The sequence below is a fragment of the Hemicordylus capensis genome, chromosome 2 (assembly GCF_027244095.1).
Source record: "Hemicordylus capensis ecotype Gifberg chromosome 2, rHemCap1.1.pri, whole genome shotgun sequence".
Taxonomy (NCBI): Eukaryota; Metazoa; Chordata; class Lepidosauria; order Squamata; family Cordylidae; genus Hemicordylus; species Hemicordylus capensis.
The window spans coordinates 412,975,916-412,993,337 of NC_069658.1; the positions used below are offsets into that span (position 1 = coordinate 412,975,916).

The 17,422-nt window shown below is 42.4% G+C and overlaps 1 protein-coding gene and 1 non-coding gene across 3 annotated transcripts in view; one reads left to right on the forward strand and one right to left on the reverse strand.

Annotated features, from left to right (window-relative positions):
• The window catches only part of PITPNC1 (phosphatidylinositol transfer protein cytoplasmic 1), a 231,697-nt gene that overhangs the window by 76,888 nt on the left and 137,387 nt on the right, over nt 1-17,422 (forward strand). The window lies entirely within an intron of this gene.
• TRNAQ-CUG (transfer RNA glutamine (anticodon CUG)) lies at nt 5,409-5,481 on the reverse strand. The gene has a single exon. It is a non-coding gene; the product is annotated as a tRNA-Gln (tRNA).

The window sequence follows — 17,422 nt, forward strand, 5'->3', positions numbered from 1 at the left end:
AAGATTTAACTCCTATAGGCTCTTCTCATCCTCACATCAACAAAAAATGGTTGGCTGTTGTGTTTGCACGTGGCTTAATTCTTCCTGCTTTGTGGAGGCAAGAACTAAACTTGCCCTTATGTGATTTCACCATTCAAAACAAAACAAAACTGTGTATCCTGGTGTAAAATATTAAATAGATCCTGAACTCCAAATGACTGACCTTTTACTAAATACATCTTGTAGTATACGCTTAATGTGGTTTTTAAAGGGTTGATCCTCTTTTGACAAGTAGATCAGTCATTTGTAAACACATTGGAAGTGATAGCTGTTTTCTGTGATTTGATGTATTGCCATGGGATTTCAACTGTGCAAGAGTCAATGGGGAAGAAATTATTATTTATGCTGCTTGAGTACATGTTGTTTTATAACTAAGTGACACCCATCCATGTTGCACATTGCTCATATTTACCAACAGCCACTCCAAAAGTCTATCTGCAGCTCCTTCTGCCCGCCCCACTCTGACTTCAACTGTGACATCCACTGCCAGGGCTCCAAGGACTCTTCCATGCACAACCCCTTCCTAGTGTAGATTATAATTGTAAACTGCTTTGGGAACCATTCTGATCTGGAAAGCAGATTAATAGTTATCACCGCAAAATAGAACACAGCAGAGGGGAGTTTTGTGGGGGGAAATTGTAGTCTCAAAGACTGTTCAGCACTCCCCTCCCAGCCACCACTCTGCTGCTGCAAATTGCACCTTTGCTTTGTAACAGTTAACAGCGTCCTGGGCTTCCCGACTCTGGTGTGTCACTGAACATCTAGTTTGGAGCATCACGTTAGCCTTTTTCGGACATTATCACACACACACACACACACGCTGCAATCATGTACATCATTGGAAGCTTCGACGCCCTGCCCTGCCCTGCAACTCACCCACTCCCCCTGCCAAGCTGCTTATAATTACAGCAGCATTCAGCTGAAAAGGAGAATGTATGGAACCATGATGGCAGGAATTTCCATGATCAGGAGGCTGGAGTGCTCCTGTATATGAGCAGTGCAGTTAATATCCATTGGGATTATGTCACGGTATCTCATATTGATGTCAATGTTCTAAGTCAGGGCTGCACAAAGTTTGGTGCTCCAGCTGCTGTTGGACTACAACTCCCATCACCCCCAGCCACAATGGCCAATAGTGAAGGATGAAGGCCAAAGCTATGCAGCCCTGTTCTAAGTTGTGTCTAGATTAATAAGGATTGCTCCTCTGTTCTGCTTTAGCCCAGTCATAGGACTGGGGAGCAAAGGCTGATATACAGAGTAGCCCTCCACCAATGTGCCAGGGTTTTCTGTTGCACAGGGGTGGGGGAGAGCAATATTCAGCAATCTCCCTTCCCTTAGCAACCACTTGTGTCTCCCAAAACTATGTCCCTGGGATTTGGAGGGCCCTCGGGGAAATCGTTTCAGGAAGGCACAGGTGGCTGCAGAGGGAGAGCAGAAAAGCAGCCCTCTCCGAGCACGCAATGGAAAAATCTAGCATGTCTGCCGAAGGCTAGCCTGGATGTCAGCCAAAAGGTTTGCGATGGGATAGCCAGGTTTAAAACTTCAGATGACATGGCTGACATATCTTGGCAGGAAAAATAGGGAAGACTGATGATTCAATACGAAAAAGAAGTGTGAGAGACAGTATTTTGTCTTGGTCATGTGAAGTTTTCTTTGTGTGTTGACAACGTTTCTAGGTACTGAGGAAATATAGCCGAGAGATTATAAAGTAGAAAAGAACTCTAATGAAAGGGTGGGCAGCATACTTGGATTTCAGTTATAAACAAGAAACACAGTGTGCATAACATAAGGAAATCCCTTGGGAGCTTTAAGTTGCACACCCAGCACTTAATGAAGGAATCTCATTAACTTTGGAGGGTCAAGCCACATAAATGCACTGACCTGCAAAGAAAGTTGCTCCATTGTTGCATGCTTCAGCTGATCTTAGCACAGCTATATCTTGTCTTTCAATTCCCTCTTTTTTGTTGAAGTGGACGCTTCTGGGAGCAAACTTCATTCTGGATTCATGAGGGTTATTAAAGCAGCAAGAAAATCCATTGCAGTGCCCCAGTTCTTTTCATGTGGTGCAAGCTAAATTCAGGTGGTATAATTCCTCCCCTCCTTCTCCATCCCCAGAGCATTTCTCTAGCTCCTTGTATACATTCCTTATAGTCTTCAAGGCATTTGTGATTTTATGGATAAAATAAACTCTTCAAGTCATTTCTGATTTTATAGATAAGATGCTATATGGATGATCAATATAATTTGCTTATGTGTATCTATGTGAACTGCTTTGGGAACTTTGGTTGAAAAGCGGTATATAAATATTCTTCGTATGCATATTATTCTGTGTATTCGTAATTGTTCTGGAGGATGGTTATATCTCATCAGCTTGGACACATGCCAAGATGTGGCAGTGTATATTTTTTGTGCTTGAACTGTTTGGATTCCAAGTAATTGAGAAATTGTTTTGATTTTGAAAGTTGACTCAAGTAGGTTCAAAATGCATACATATTGGATTTTTTTTTTTAAATTATTCTGTTTATTAGATTTTTATTATTTTATTTTCCTAGCATGGTTATCCTTTGGGCTATACTTATGTATAGTATAGTACAGGTGGGGGCAAAGCTTAGGGGTAGAGTTCAGCTTTGCTTGCTGAACACCCTGGCGCTATCCCTGGCGTTTACAGGTAGGGATGAGAAAGACTCCCGAGCTCACAATCCTGGAAAGTCACTGCCAGTTGGTGTAGACAATGGAACAATGGTCTGACTCGATGGACCAATGGTCTGACACAATATAAGGCAACTTTCCTATGCATACTATTATGAAAACCTGTACTGTAAAGAGATATATTTATCATACTTCTAGACTGTCTGATATGTGTATCGCTATAGTGGTAATAAGGCGACTTGTCTGTTTGCCATGTAAAGTGCTAGTCACATCAGTGGTGCTTTTAGAAGTTATTGGTAATACTAACAATAGCAGGAAATATCCAAGACCTCTAGCTTCTCAGACCATATAATCAAATGTTACATGCTTCTTATGTGAGGGGAAACCCGATCCAACAAGCAAATCCATGGAATTCTCAAAGCTTGATTTTTCAGGTGTAAGTAAGTAAAGTGTGCCATTGAGTCGATGACGATTCCAGGCCACCACAGAGCCCTGTGGTTTTCCTTTGGTAGGATTCAGGAGGGCTCATTTACCATTGCCTCCTCCTGTGCAGTATGAGATGATGCCTTTCAGCATCTTCCTATATTGCTGCTGCCCACTTTAGGTGTTTCCCATAGTCTAGGAAACGTGCCAGCAGGGATTTGAACTGGCAACCTAGGCAAGTCATTTCCCTGCTGCACCATTAGGTGGCTTTCACAATTTACTTGATCCCAGGGCATAGTCGGAAGGCACTTGATGCTGCAGCCTTAATGAAACTAAGTAAGCCTGGGTATGGTTAATACCTGGGTGGGAAACTGCCTGTAAACTGCATGTATGTCATGGTAGAAGAAAGGCAGGTTTTAAATGAATATTGATGATTATTCTCCTCACCAAATCAGTCTTTGTTGGGATAAAATTCAAGAAAAGAGAGAGTTCTGATCAGCAAGCTGCTTCACCTGTTAGAAGTTCCTGCAAAGCTCTTTCCAGGAAAGTTTAGCCTTTTGGTTGAAAGTTTAGTTTAATTGTGAGCCTTTTGGGGAAAGGGAGCCATCTTATTTATTTGTTATTTCTCTGTGTAAAACGCCCTGAGCCATTTTTGGAAGGGCAGTATAGAAATTGAATGAATGAATGAATGAATGAATGAATGAATGAATGATAGTTGAAACACACTGAAGATCCATTTTGCTACACTTATTGCAACCTGTAGAGTTCTCTTTGACAAGGACCTGCCCCATCTGAGAAATCTTATTAGGCCTTAAACTTGAGTTTACTTGTGTGTCTCACTCTACTGAGTGACAATGCTGTTATAAGAAATGCTGATACATGTTCTCTGAATTCTTTTAATTTCTTTTCATGTTCTCTGAATTCTTTTCATTTTGTTTTATTTAGTGACAGAATTGCTGTTTACATTACATAGTAGTTGCAAGAACCTGTTTTAAAGGCCTGTCATTGAATCTCACTTGTTCATTGATCAGAATATTTCAATTCAGATATATGTGCTAATCCGCTATCTTAATCAAAACATTCTCTTCTACATAGGTTTAAATAAAAAGTTGTATCATACCGAGTTAGACCATTGCTCCATGTAGTTCAGTATTGTGATTGGCAGCAGCTGTTCAAGGTATTAGATGGGTATTTCCCTGCCTTGAGATTTCGGGGATTGAACCTGGGGCCTTCTACATGCAAAGGAGATTCTCTTTCACTGAGCTACAGTCCTCCTAGAAGGAGATGGTTGTGATTAAATGAGAAGATTTATTCTACTAATACCATGCTGGCCACTAATTAAAATATAAGTAACATTCAATTTACAAAAGACTGAATCTTCACTAGTGCTCTAAAAAGCATGGATTAACTTAAGATAGTCCCTTTAACTTCTGTACCATGTAAGCAACAAAGATTTCTAACAGTCTTGTATATTATACTGGCTTTACACATTTTTACAAAATGAGGCTGTTCTCTCCCCAGGCAGTTCTTGTTGTCTGGAGCACCAACAGCCCTCCACTCCTGGCTGCTCCTGTCGAGAGTAGCCCAGTTCTTCTACCCAGTGTTTTACCAAGGTAGAACAAACCTAGGCAGGCAAACATCGGTTATCTCCACTGGGTAGAAGGCTTCCCTCTGGCCCACCGCCATTTGGGGCAGCGAGCCTGGGGAGGGAGTGGCCATGCCGAGTGCAGTGGCTGCTCTAATGAGAGCAGCCACTACACTCCAGGCACAGGGCACATGGAATGTGGGAGGACTTCCTCTCCCCAATCCCAGCTCTGTCTTCCACCGCACTGCTGCTCGTGTGGGTGCGTGGCATGGTGGAAGCCTAGACAGAGGAAGGCAGGCGAGCTCCTGCTCCCCCCACCCAGACCTAGGGAGCACACCGCCAAGTTCGTTTGCATGACCTCAATATGTCTCAGCTCTGAGACGTATTTTGGGGGAACATAGGAACATAGGAAGCTGCCATATACTGAGTCAGACCATTGGTCTATCTAGCTCAGTATTGTCTTCACAGACTGGCAGCGGCTTCTCCAAGGTTGCAGGCAGGAATCTCTCTCAGCCCTATCTTGGAGAAGCCAAGGAGGGAACTTGAAACCTTCTGCTCTTCCCAGAGCGGCTCCATTCCCTGTGGGGAATCTCTTACAGTGCTCACACTTCTAGTCTCCCTTTCATATGCAACCAGGGCAGACCCTACTTAGCTAAGGGGACAAGTCATGCTTGCTATCACAAGACCAGCTCTCTCTCTGAAGAGAAAGGCACGACCCAGATGGGACTCGAACCCACAATCCCCAGCTCCAGAGGCTGATGCCTTATCCATTAGGCCACTGGGTCACCCATGGATAGCACCCCTGGGGAGGCACAGGAGGCTGTGCAGAGAAAAGGGGGTTTGCAAAAATAGCCCCTTCCTCCTCCTCCTTGCACATGCAGAATGTCTTCCATTCACTGAAGTCTTAGTCTGGATGCTGCCTGACATTTTGTATCTTCATGAATGTCAAGACAATACAACATGCTTATTGTTGGACTACGTACTTCCTCCTTCAACATGTAAGATAACCCCTGCTAACTTGGCAAAGAGGCACCTTTTAATGTGGTGATTCTCTTTATTTAGCAGGGAAAGAGTAACTGGCCCTATCCACCCCCAACACAGTACTTCCAGTGACTGTTGCTGGTGTGTGTCTTATGTTTCTTTTTAGATTGTGAGCCCTTTGGGGACAGGGAGCCATCTTATTTATGTATTATTTCTCCGTGTAAACCGCCCTGAGCCGTTTTTGGAAGGGCGGTATAGAAAAAGATAGAAATCGAGAAATGGAAATCGAACTATGTCTTACATACTGAATATGTAAGACAACTAACAGATGTAGACCACATTAATCTTTACATCTGTGAAGTCAGTTTGAATGTGGGAGAATATGGGTCATGGTTTGCAGAAATGTGAGCTGACACATTAAAATACTGGACCGTAAACCAATGCTCTTACAGACTTTCTGTAAGCTAATGTTTTTTGCTATTTACAGACTTTCCAACCTCACAGAGCTGCAGATTATTACAAACTGAAGCCTGCAGAGGACACTGTGAAAGATGGGTTTTAATCTGTCACAATTTTTTTTTACTTGACACATATCAGAACTAATGTTGAGAAATCAAATGATTAGAGCTTTGATTTCTTAAACTTGTAGGTAAAGTTGGCATTGAGTTGACTGGTAGGTTAAGGATTTCCCATCTGAGACATTAATAAGAAGAAGGTTAATTAAGATTCTGAAAGAAGTTCTTTCAGTCAGAGTAACCAGAGAAGAAGGAATTGTAGCTGTGGGCTGAAAATTATTTATCTGGATCTGTCTTCAGACACTGAATAAAAAAAGTAAGAACACTACAAACTGGTTACAGGCAATATGTAAGAAGAAAACAGGCTAACTTAATAAGAAAATGTTCACTATGAATTTCTCATACAAATACTCTCCCCAAAGAGGAATATTTTCAATAATATTTCATCTTTGGCAGTTTCATTTCTTCTTTTGTAGCCACCTATTGGACCTTGCACAGGCACTAGAACTTATTAAAATACCAGTTCCTTTCTTATTTGCATCATGACTTTGAGTTCAATGTTTCTATTTATACAAAAAAGGGTTCCCCCCCTCCCCTCATACATATCTTTCTGTGCAATGAGGCAGAAAAGGACACTGTCATCTTAGTTGAGGACCAGATTTATGATTGGTTAAAAATAGAGTTATAAAAAGGCTAAACCAATAGAAGGAAAATGAGGCAAAAGTACTCAACTCATCTATCTCAGATTTGTCATCGGATCAATCACTGTAGTAACCATCACCTCTGTAGATCTTCTAGTAAGCTTATTTTCTCCACAATGCTCAAAAGTCTGTACTTGCCCTGTGCTCTAGGTTTAGTTAGGCATTACAGGAGGAAAAAAGGATTCAGCATGGCATGCTGCCAGGGCCAGACTGGGGGCACTGAGAGGGCAGTGGAATGTATGTGGGGAGGGTTGCTGGTTTTGAGCAGAATGGGTACTTAAGGATGAGAGTATTCACTGCTGCTGAGTGCGGTGGGGAGCAGGGGCGCCCTGTGGGTGGGGTGCACCAGGAATATGCCCTGTTGCCTTGTGGGCCAGTCCAAGCCTTCATGCTGCTTCATACCTTGTGCTGCTTCTGGTGCTGGTCCCCCAAATAATGCTAAAGCACCAATTTAGCATTACTTGGTATAGGGCAGGACAGAATTGGTAATTTTGAATCCTTTTAATCACAGCTTCTTGAGTAGATGCATGCTACCTGGTGTTAGCCAGCGGCCATGGAGCAGAAATAGACATGTCAGCCTATCTTACTGGTTTATGGCAGCTGCTGCTTCTCTTTGTTGGAGCTTGGTGGTTCCTATTGTGTTTAACTGCTGTTTTAACTGACATTTGTTGGAAGCTTCATTGAGTCTTTTTCGGTAAGGCAGGGCATGCATTTTTATAACAATTATTCCTGCTAACTGGATAAAGAAGCACCTTTTTAAAAGTGGGGATTCTCTTATATTTAGCAGGAAGACAGCAACTGTCCCTATTCAGCACTAGGCAGCATAGCATGTCAGTGGCTGCTGCTAGTATCTACCTTGTGTTTATTTTCAGGTGATGAGCAGGGGCGTAGCTACAGGAGAGGGGGCCCATGTTTTCCCCCTCCCTAGTGGCTCCTCGGAGTGAAAATAGGGAGAGGTGGAGCTGGAAGGCTCTCAGGAGCTCTCAGTGGGGGGGGGGGCTGGGTTCTTTGAACCCACCCACTCAATTATAGCTACACCCCTGGTGATGAGCCCTTTTGGGTCAGGGAATGGTGGTTTGGTCTTATAACCATCAGTGGTTGGTCTTATAACTTGGCTATGTAAATCACTTTGAGAACTTTTTTGTTGAAAAGTAGTATATAAATATTCTTCATAATCATCACCTTGGAGCTCCACCCTATTATTTCAACCTTCTTCTTAGATGATGCCGTGTTCACACAGGTGTCTCAGAGATTCTGTGTGTGAGCCTAGCTAGGCTACTTCCTGTTAAAGTTGTGCTCTCTATTTCGTACCAATCAAGGAGATGATGACGATTATTATTATTATTATTATTATTATTATTATTATTATTATTATTTTGATTTCTATACCGCCCTTCCAAAAATAGCTCAGGGCAGTTTACAAAGAGAAACAATAAATAAATAAGATGGCTCCCTGTCCCCAAAGGGCTCACAATCTAAAACAAAACATAAGACAGACACCACACTATGAAGGATTCCTGTCCAAAATGCTGAGTGGCACTCTTGCTGAAGGAGCTGCCTTCTCAGAGGTGGCTAGGTGATATAGGCCCATGGAGGAAGCAGTGCTTAGCAAGGTTCTCAGACCTAAAGTAACCATACAATGCTGTAAAATAACATCATTTTATATTTATAATAATTAGAAGCCTCATGTAAGCTGCTAAGGATGCTTTTTCTGGACTGTTCTGATGAACTGTATGTTTGCAGCCTTGAATGAGTTATAATGTATTATTTATCCATGTATACACATATGGTGCACTACAGAAGAACATAAGGAAAAAAGACAGCGCCTACCGTGAGAAGCTGGGGAAGTTAAGGGAGTAGAGGAAGAGAATCAAGTGGCATGGACTGAATAGGAGCAAGTGCTGTTACACCTACTTGGACTTTGTTTCAGCTACAGTAAAAGACTAAGGTATTAATCCAGGGCTGAAAGCCACTGGAGTTAATGGATGTGACTGGAACTGGGGGGTGATGGGAGTTTTAGTCCAGCAACATCTGGTTGATAACCCCTTGATTAAACCATAAAGCACAACTTTTCTGTGACTCTCTTGAGGTGAGAGGTTTGGAGGGAGATACAAAAGTCAAAGTATGATTTAGGGCACAATTCTCTGCATTTTTACTCAGTCCCACAACTCAGGTGTGTGCTCTGTGGGGCTTACTCCCAGGAATGCATGCATAAGATTCCAGCCCAAAGAGTATAACAATGCTATTGGTATTTTATGGGTTTTGGCAGTCAAGTATCTTCTTTGAAATGGTGATAATGATGGGCTGTACGGATGACCATTATTTATTTTATTTTATTATATTTATTCAATTTTTATACCGCCCTTCCAAAATGGCTCAGGATGATTTACAATTTTAAAAACCCCATTAACATCAATTAACAGTTAAAACAGAGATTATACAACTCCATGAATAAATCAAAACAGTTTAAAACCAGTAACAAAAAACCAGGTAACAACATTAAAACCATTTACAACAATTTAAAAGCCTAGAAGGCCAGACCAAACAGATTGGCTTCCTGAAAGCCAATAAAGAATTCAAATTACGGATTTCTGCAGGGAGTGCATTCCACAGCCCAGGAGCACCTACAGAGAAGGCCTACCTCTGAGTCGCCACCTCATGATATTGCATGAGGAAAGTATAGTGTGTTGCTCAATACTGAGTGCATTGGTAGTACTACTTGGTTGGTTGGTTGGTTGGTTGGTTGGTTGGTTGGTTGGTTGGTTAAGTGCCGTCAAGTCGGTGTTGACTCTTAGTGACCACATAGATTCTCTCCTGGATGATCTGTCTTCAACTTGGCCTTTAAGGTCTCTCAGCAGTGCATTCATTGCTGTCATAATCAAGTCCATCCACCTTGCTGCTGGTCATCCTCTTCTTCTCTTTCTTTCAACTTTTCCCAGCTTTATGGACTTCTCAAGGGAGCTGGATCATCGCATAATGTGTGCAAAGTATGGTTATCTATCTATCTATCTATCTATCTATCTATCTATCTATCTATCACATTTGTACACCACCTCAAACTTTCATCTCTGGGCAGTTAACAATAGCATAAAACCAGTTAAAATATATACAAAAACTTAAAACAATTTAAAAATTTAAAAATTAAAACCTTAAAATTTTAAAGAACTGAAAAAGCTTGGGTGAAGAGGTGGGTTTTCAAATGCTTTCTAAAAATTGTCAGAAATGGGGAAGATCATATCTCAGTAGGGAGCTCATTCCACAGTCTCGGGGCAGTACCCAAGAAAGCCCGAGTGTGCCTTGAGTGAATTTGTGCCTCGAGTGAAAATTCTGGATTGATTTGTTCTATGATCCATTTGTTTGTTTTTCTGGCTGTCCATGGTATCCTCAAAAGTCTTCTCCAGCACCAAAGTTCAAAAGCGTTTTCTATCTTGCTTCTCCAAAGTCCAGTTTTCGCATCCATAGAGTATCACGGGGAAAACCATTGTCCGAACGATTCTAATCTTTGTAGGTGTAGACACGTCACAGCATCTAAATATCCTTTCCAAGGCCTTCATTGCAACCCCACCAAGTGCTAGTCTGCAGCCTTACAACTTATTAAATATTTCAAAACAGCAATTTTTCTTGCTAGCCAGGCTGTTAGAAGGCCATTCATTCATTCATTCATTCATTCTATTTATATACTGCCCTTCCTAAAGCGGCTCAGAGCAGTTTACATTAAAATTAAAAAAACAAAATAAAACAAAATTTTAAAATAATTAAACCAGATAAAATTAAAAAGCCAGGCTACAAAGGTGGGTCTTTAAAACTCTCCTGAAGATTTCCAAAGAAGTTAATCCTCTTATATCCACGGAGAGTGCATGGGGCAACAACTGAGAAGGCCAGATCCCAGGTCGCCATCAGAGGAACCATTGGCACCTGAAGATGCACCCCTCCTAAGGATCTTAATGAGTGGTGGGGATCTTATAGAGAAAAGCGCTCTCTCAGGTAACCTGGACCTAAGCCATTCAGGGCTTTAAAGGTAATGACCAGCACTTTGTACCTTGCTCAGAAACATATCGGCAGCCAGTGCAACTGTTTAAGAACAGGCATAATAATAATAATAATAATAATAATAATAATTATTATTATTATTATTATTATTATTATTTCGGACACCTCAACAACATAGGGGCCACAGGAATCACCATCATCCAATTACAAAAAGCAGCTTTACTGGGAACAGCCTATATTCTGCGACGATATCTATAACAATTGACAATAAAATTCAGCCATCCCAGGTCCTTGGGAAGGACTCGATGTCTGGATAAAACAAACCAGTCAATAACACCTGTCTGACTGTGTAAACAAGATAATTCGATTTCTATGCCACTCTTCCAAAAATGGCTCAGGGCAGTTTACAAAGAGAAATAACAAACAAATAAGATGGCTCCCTGTCCCCAAAGGGCTTACATTCTAAAAAGAAACTTAAGACACACACCAGCAACAGTCACTGGAAGTACTGTGCTGGGGGTGGATAGGGCCAGTTAATCTCCCCCTGCTCAATAAAGAGAATCACCACGGTAAAAGGTGCCTCTTTGCCCAGTTAGCAGGGGAGTGGTCTCTCCGGGATACCACAGAGACCAGTCTGGCTGCCGCATTTGAACGAACTGAAGTTAGTTGAATCAGAGTTGTTGAATCAGTCGCAGTTGGTTAAAAAAAAAAAAAAGGGCTCCTGGCCACATTAATGCTAACACTAAGTTTCTCTTGGTCCTCGTTCTTTTCCAAACCATAAAGCAGGAGATGGAGGACTCCCAAACTAATATCTGTGTTTTTGCCTGTTGTGTTGCTGTCAAATGAAGCAAAACTCAGGATGGACACTCCAAAGCATTTTATCTCTAAAACATGCTTGACACTAAAACCAATTGTGTGAGGAACACAATGGCTGGACTGAATTTAGCATCCTTGGCACCTTTTAAGGGATATGATTTCTAATTTTGTATTCTCTTTGTGTCATAGGAAAATACAAGACTAGCAAATGTAACCTTTAAACAGCAGGGATGGAACAGCTGCATAAATTGTTAAATGTCACATAAAGCATTGTCAAAGCAAAGCACGGCCCGTTCTTTTCTTTAATCTGAATTTATTTATAACACAACAAATGAAGATAAAACATGATGCTATGCCCAATTACAAGCGACAAGGAGAGGTAAAATCATGGATAATTCATCCATGTGCAATGGATGCAGAATTAAGCCGCCTCTCACCCACCCTGATGCCTGAGGGAAGGTGGCTTTGTCCACAGCTATTAGCAGGGAGAAAGGAAGAGGAGGGCCACACACGCATATGTCTGTGTCAGGACTCAAGGGTAGCAGATGGCCTGCAGTGGGAGATATGAAAGGCCTGGGCAGGTCCACCTCTCCTAAATCATCAATTTGGCCTGTCAGGATGTCTCAGGCATCTGAATTGAAGCTTCAGAATGTTGTTGCAGCAGTACTAGTAATCATGACCGCAGCGGTGGCAAGAACACCATTCACAGCATTCTGAGATCATTGCAAGTCTGGGCTGTAGCTCATAAGTTAGGGTATTATCAGTCCACCCACATTTCCCATGGTTTCTCTCACTGGATATAGCTGTGAGGGAAAGGATGGTTGGGCTGGGAGTCATGGGGTCTAGAACCAGTACCAGCAGCAAGCATTGATAACCTAGGAATCCACACGCTAGTTAAGCCCTAACCACAGCCTACTGAGGCCTGGTAGGTATGGCTTGAGCCAACTTGCTCCTATGGTCCAACATACTATGTATGGAGAAATGCAATCAAGCCTGTACATATTTATAGAGCTCACAGGAAGCAGGATACTGTGTATGCAGAGGAGAAGGTTAACAAATTGTTCATTTCTAGCCCCTCTATTAAATTAACTGTAGGATGGTCAGAGAGAGCTACAATACAGTTTTACAGGATATGTCGCAGGGCCTCTGTAACTTTGTCTGTAGAGGTGGGGTATAAATTATGGGACTGAACTGAGGAGCACCTTATTAATGAGTATGTTTCCTTTCTACAGTCCTATAGGCCCCATGCAGTTTGGGGCTAGGTGGGAAACCTTCTTAAGGCAGCCTACCTTGCCAATTCGGAGGCTAGAACACTTGAGGGAGATAACTATGTAGGTCTGAAGCAGGATTTGTGCAACCTCTGAATAGGGGTGTGCACGGAACCGGCTGGCCTGGTCAGTTTGAGTCTGAACCAGACCAAGCCAGTTCGGTCTGGCACCCCCTTGAACCCACCCCCCCAGTTCAGTTCGGTGGGGCTTTGTGGACCTTTAAAAAACCATTAAAAAAAAAATTAAACTTACCGGAGGGCTTCTTCAAAATGGCGGGGGGGTGTCCGCAGAGGTTCCCCCTCTCCCACCGGACTTCCTCCTCTCAAAAACAGCTCCATTCAGGCATTCTTCAATTTGTTCAGGCCTCTCCCATTTGGTCATGCCAGGCCACCCAGAGGCCCATTGAGCAGTTGTGGCAGCCTCCAAAATGGCCACCACGCCCGGGGAAAGACCTGAACAGGCTGAAGAATGCCCAAATGGGGCTGATTTTGTGAGAAGGGCTGATGGTGGGAGGGGGAACCTCCGTGGATCACCCTGCTTCCTTGGAGAAGCCCCCCAGAGGGGATAAGTTAAAAAAATCTTTTTTGTAAACGGTCTGTAACCCCACCCCCCGCCATGGGCTCTGGGTGGGGTGGGGTGGGGTGGAGTTTGGTCTGGGGTCATGTTATATAAAGTGATAAAATTTTAAACAGGCTAATCTTCAATTTATTTACTTGCTACAGAGCCTGTATTAAATACATTTGTATTAGTTTTCCAAAGGCTGTTTCTCCTGTCTTTCTTCCAAGGTTCAAAGGCCTTAAAAGAATAAGCTTTCTTATGTTGTTTTTCTGATTTCTTATATTTTTGCTTGACTTTTACACTGATGAATAAGTATCATGTTCCATAACACTGTACACTAACACATCAACTTTTCCTAGACAATATCTACCAGCTGTGTGAACACTGTCTGACAGAACTGAGCACTCCTGTGAGAAGTATATTACCAGGTGTATTTTACAAATGTGTGTGTTAAATACCACAGAGATTAAATGACCCAGGAATGATCAAGTCCCTTCCTTCTTGCAGCCCCCATCCCCAATCGAGCCTTCTTGGTTACACAGAGCTGTATATACATACTCAGGGAATGGATGCAATTATTTTCAGGTCTGAAGCCTATTCTAGAACTTGTCCTTGAAAGCTCATGAACATGGCCTTCCATCTATTGATAAATGGAAGGCAACATTTTCACTTGTGTGTGGCCAGAGGAGAACTCTTAGAGATCTCCCCTCCCTTGATATTCTGGCTTTTAAACATTTCTAGTCATATAGGATAATGTAGGGAAGGGAAATCCCACTAGTAGGAAGACTGTAAATTATGGTCTGTGCTCAAGCCATACATTATATCTGTGTTCTGTGGTGTTCTGTTGTATTTTGTTATAGTGACATCTGCAATATTGTTTGGTGAAATGACTTAACCCTTTCAGGGAATATTGCACAGTGACTTGCTTTAAAATTCAACTAACATGTATAATGGAGTTTGGAAGAGACAGTTTGCACTAGGGGGCCTGCTTTAACCTATAAAGCTTGTCCTTTAACCTATAAAGCTTGTCCACATGAATCTTAGTGTGGGAGATTTCACACAACATACCTTGGGGATATGGACATATGAATGGGGAGGAACAGGATTCTGCTCACTGGCCCTGTCTTCTGTTCTCCATGCATTCACTTAATGCTCTGAAAAGAGATACATGTGATTGGGGACCCTTCAAAAGCAGGCTTCCTCATCATACAGAGCTAATGTACATACAAAGCTGAATGTGCATAAGTTCTTTGCAGAACTATTTATGCATTTGATTAAATGGGCTGTAGTCCGCAAAGGTTTATACTAACACACTTATTGTGGTCTTTAAAATGCTGCAAGACACTTTGTTGTCTTTCCTGTAACAGATGGACGTGGCTAAACCCCTCCATTTGTTTGTGGAGGCTGGAGGCAGTGCCAACAGGCATAATTGTGTTCTTTTCACCCAGCCCTGCTTTCATATCCCCAAAAACGTTACGCGGACAAGGCTTATATAAATTGTTGCCATGAGAGCTGTGTTTCGGAAGGAGTTGAATAACAAACTGTGTGTGTGTATCTGTGTGTACACGTGTGCACATGCATACATGTGCACACACACGCACACACAGAAGTCAAGGACATTTTATAAGACTTGCAAACATTTGTTATCAGATTTACAATACGATTAAAATGGCTTCATGCCATTTTTCTTTCTTGCATCATTATAATACTCAAAAACAGAGTATATTTTTCTGACCTGGAATTGACACTGAGCAGCTATGATTTGTTGCTTGCTCACAAATACATATTTTGTTGTTTGCTCAGATGATTACCTTGCTTTGGTAAATGTGGTATTTAAATATAATTATTTGAAATAGATTACCTGAAGCACGAGTTATAACAACAGACTTTTCAAAAATTGCCCTGACGACAGCCAAAGTCTAATTTCCAGTGGAAAAGCCTGCTTTTATCTGTAAAGTTTAGTTCTTTTCAAAGAAGATGGTATTCTTGGTTTCCCTTGAAAAGAAAAGTATGTAATTCAAAACAAGGGTCCACATATATAGTCATCTGTTGCAACCATACATTTAATTACTGTAACCATTGGGGAAAGCCTCTGGTCTATTTCACCATAGGAAAAATACATTTTTTTAAAAAGACCCAGACTCAGTGCTTTGGGTTTGAGAATCTTTCTCTCGTGGTACAGCCCGCCTCTGGAGAACTGAACCAGGTTTGCCTGGAGTTTTGAATTTGTTGTTATGTATGTATGTTTAGCAGATTTCTGCTATTCTCCCCTTTTATTACTTGGATTTTTGGTACAAATGATGCACAACTCTAGTTACATTATTCTCCAGTCATATGAACTGGCTCCATGAGGAATATAGTTCTTGCAGTTGAACTCTGTGAAGGGAGGAGAGCTGGCAAGGTGGGACCTGACATGCCAACACAAACCCACATCATTTCATATGTGACTGTGGAAAACTTGGGTTTTCCTTACGGTGGACGAAGGTCATCAGCTTAGTATGGGTTTATCAGTCATCACATGGCTTGAGGCAGGATAGGGTTAATTTTTTTTTTATGCAGGCTAGCTTCCTGCTAGGCATTAGGTGGCACCAGAAATCTGGTTTCTGTCCTGCCTGGCTCCAAAGACAGTGATTTTGAAGAAGTCCTACTCGACTTCTTAAAAACCAGGCTAGTTTGTTCTCCACCACCACCACCCGCCGCCGGCTAGCATTTTTGTGTCGTCATCCCCCCCCCCCCCCGGCTTGGTTAGCTTGTTTGTACTCCCTTCCCCCCGTTTCAAGCCTATCGGGGTGGTTCAGTTGGGAGTGGTGTTAGTGGTAGGGGTGTGCACGAATCAATTTTTCTGTTTCAATTTGTACCTGAATCAAAACACCCCTGATTTGTTTTGGGTCCGAATCTGAAACCCCCCAACCAAATCACCACCCAATTTGATTCGTAACTGAATTTTTCCAAATCTGAATCAATTCGGAGCAAAAAAAAGGGTCCCAGGGCAAAAAGAGTGGGGGGTGGTAGTGCCCAATGGGTGGAAGCTACCACCCAAATTTCAAAGAAATTGGGCAAAGGGCTGATTTTTAAAGGATTTTTTTGAAGTTTACATGTCTTTAAGATTTTTCTTCATAGGTAATAATGGAGGTTTCAGCAGCCCCATAACTCCACTTGGGGGGCACTGGGGTGGCCCAGAGCAAGTGGTAGTGTAGTATGTATGGGGTGCCAACCACCCCCATGGGTTGCTAACCCATGGGGTACTAGGTTTTGTTGTTTCTGAGGTGCTCTGAGTGTAGATTCTCTGGTAGAAAATGAGAGTGGATTCATGGTTTGTCACTGAAAATCTCATATGCTATCAGAGAATCTACACTCAGAACACCTCAGAAACAACAAAACCATGTACTCCAAAACCAGGGGTGGTTGGCACCCTATGTGCACTACACGCTAGGCCACCCCATTTCCCCCCCAAGTGGGCACTGAAACCTCCATTATTCCCTATGGGGAAAAATCTTAAAGACATGTAAACTTCAAAAACTCTTTAAAAATCAGCCCTTTGCCCAATTTCTTTGAAATGTGGGTGATGGCAGGCACCCATTGGGGCACTACCACCCAACCCACTCTTCTGCCCCTGAAGCCCCCTTTCTGCCCCAAAGAACATTAACAGCACACATCAACAACAGTAGAGCCTTGCAAAGAACCAGGTTTCCAAAGCAAGCATGATATTACAGATGCAGCAGACTAGGGCCAACAACAGCATCAAATGTGCCCTGCCTTCCCTCCCTCAAGCATTTTTTGTCCACAAGCAACAGAGACACATCAGCATCTGTGGCCCCCTGCCATAAAAGCAAGTTAAGTAAGGATGCAAAACAACATTCTGCCAGTGGAACAGTGAGGCTTGGCCCCCCTCCCGCC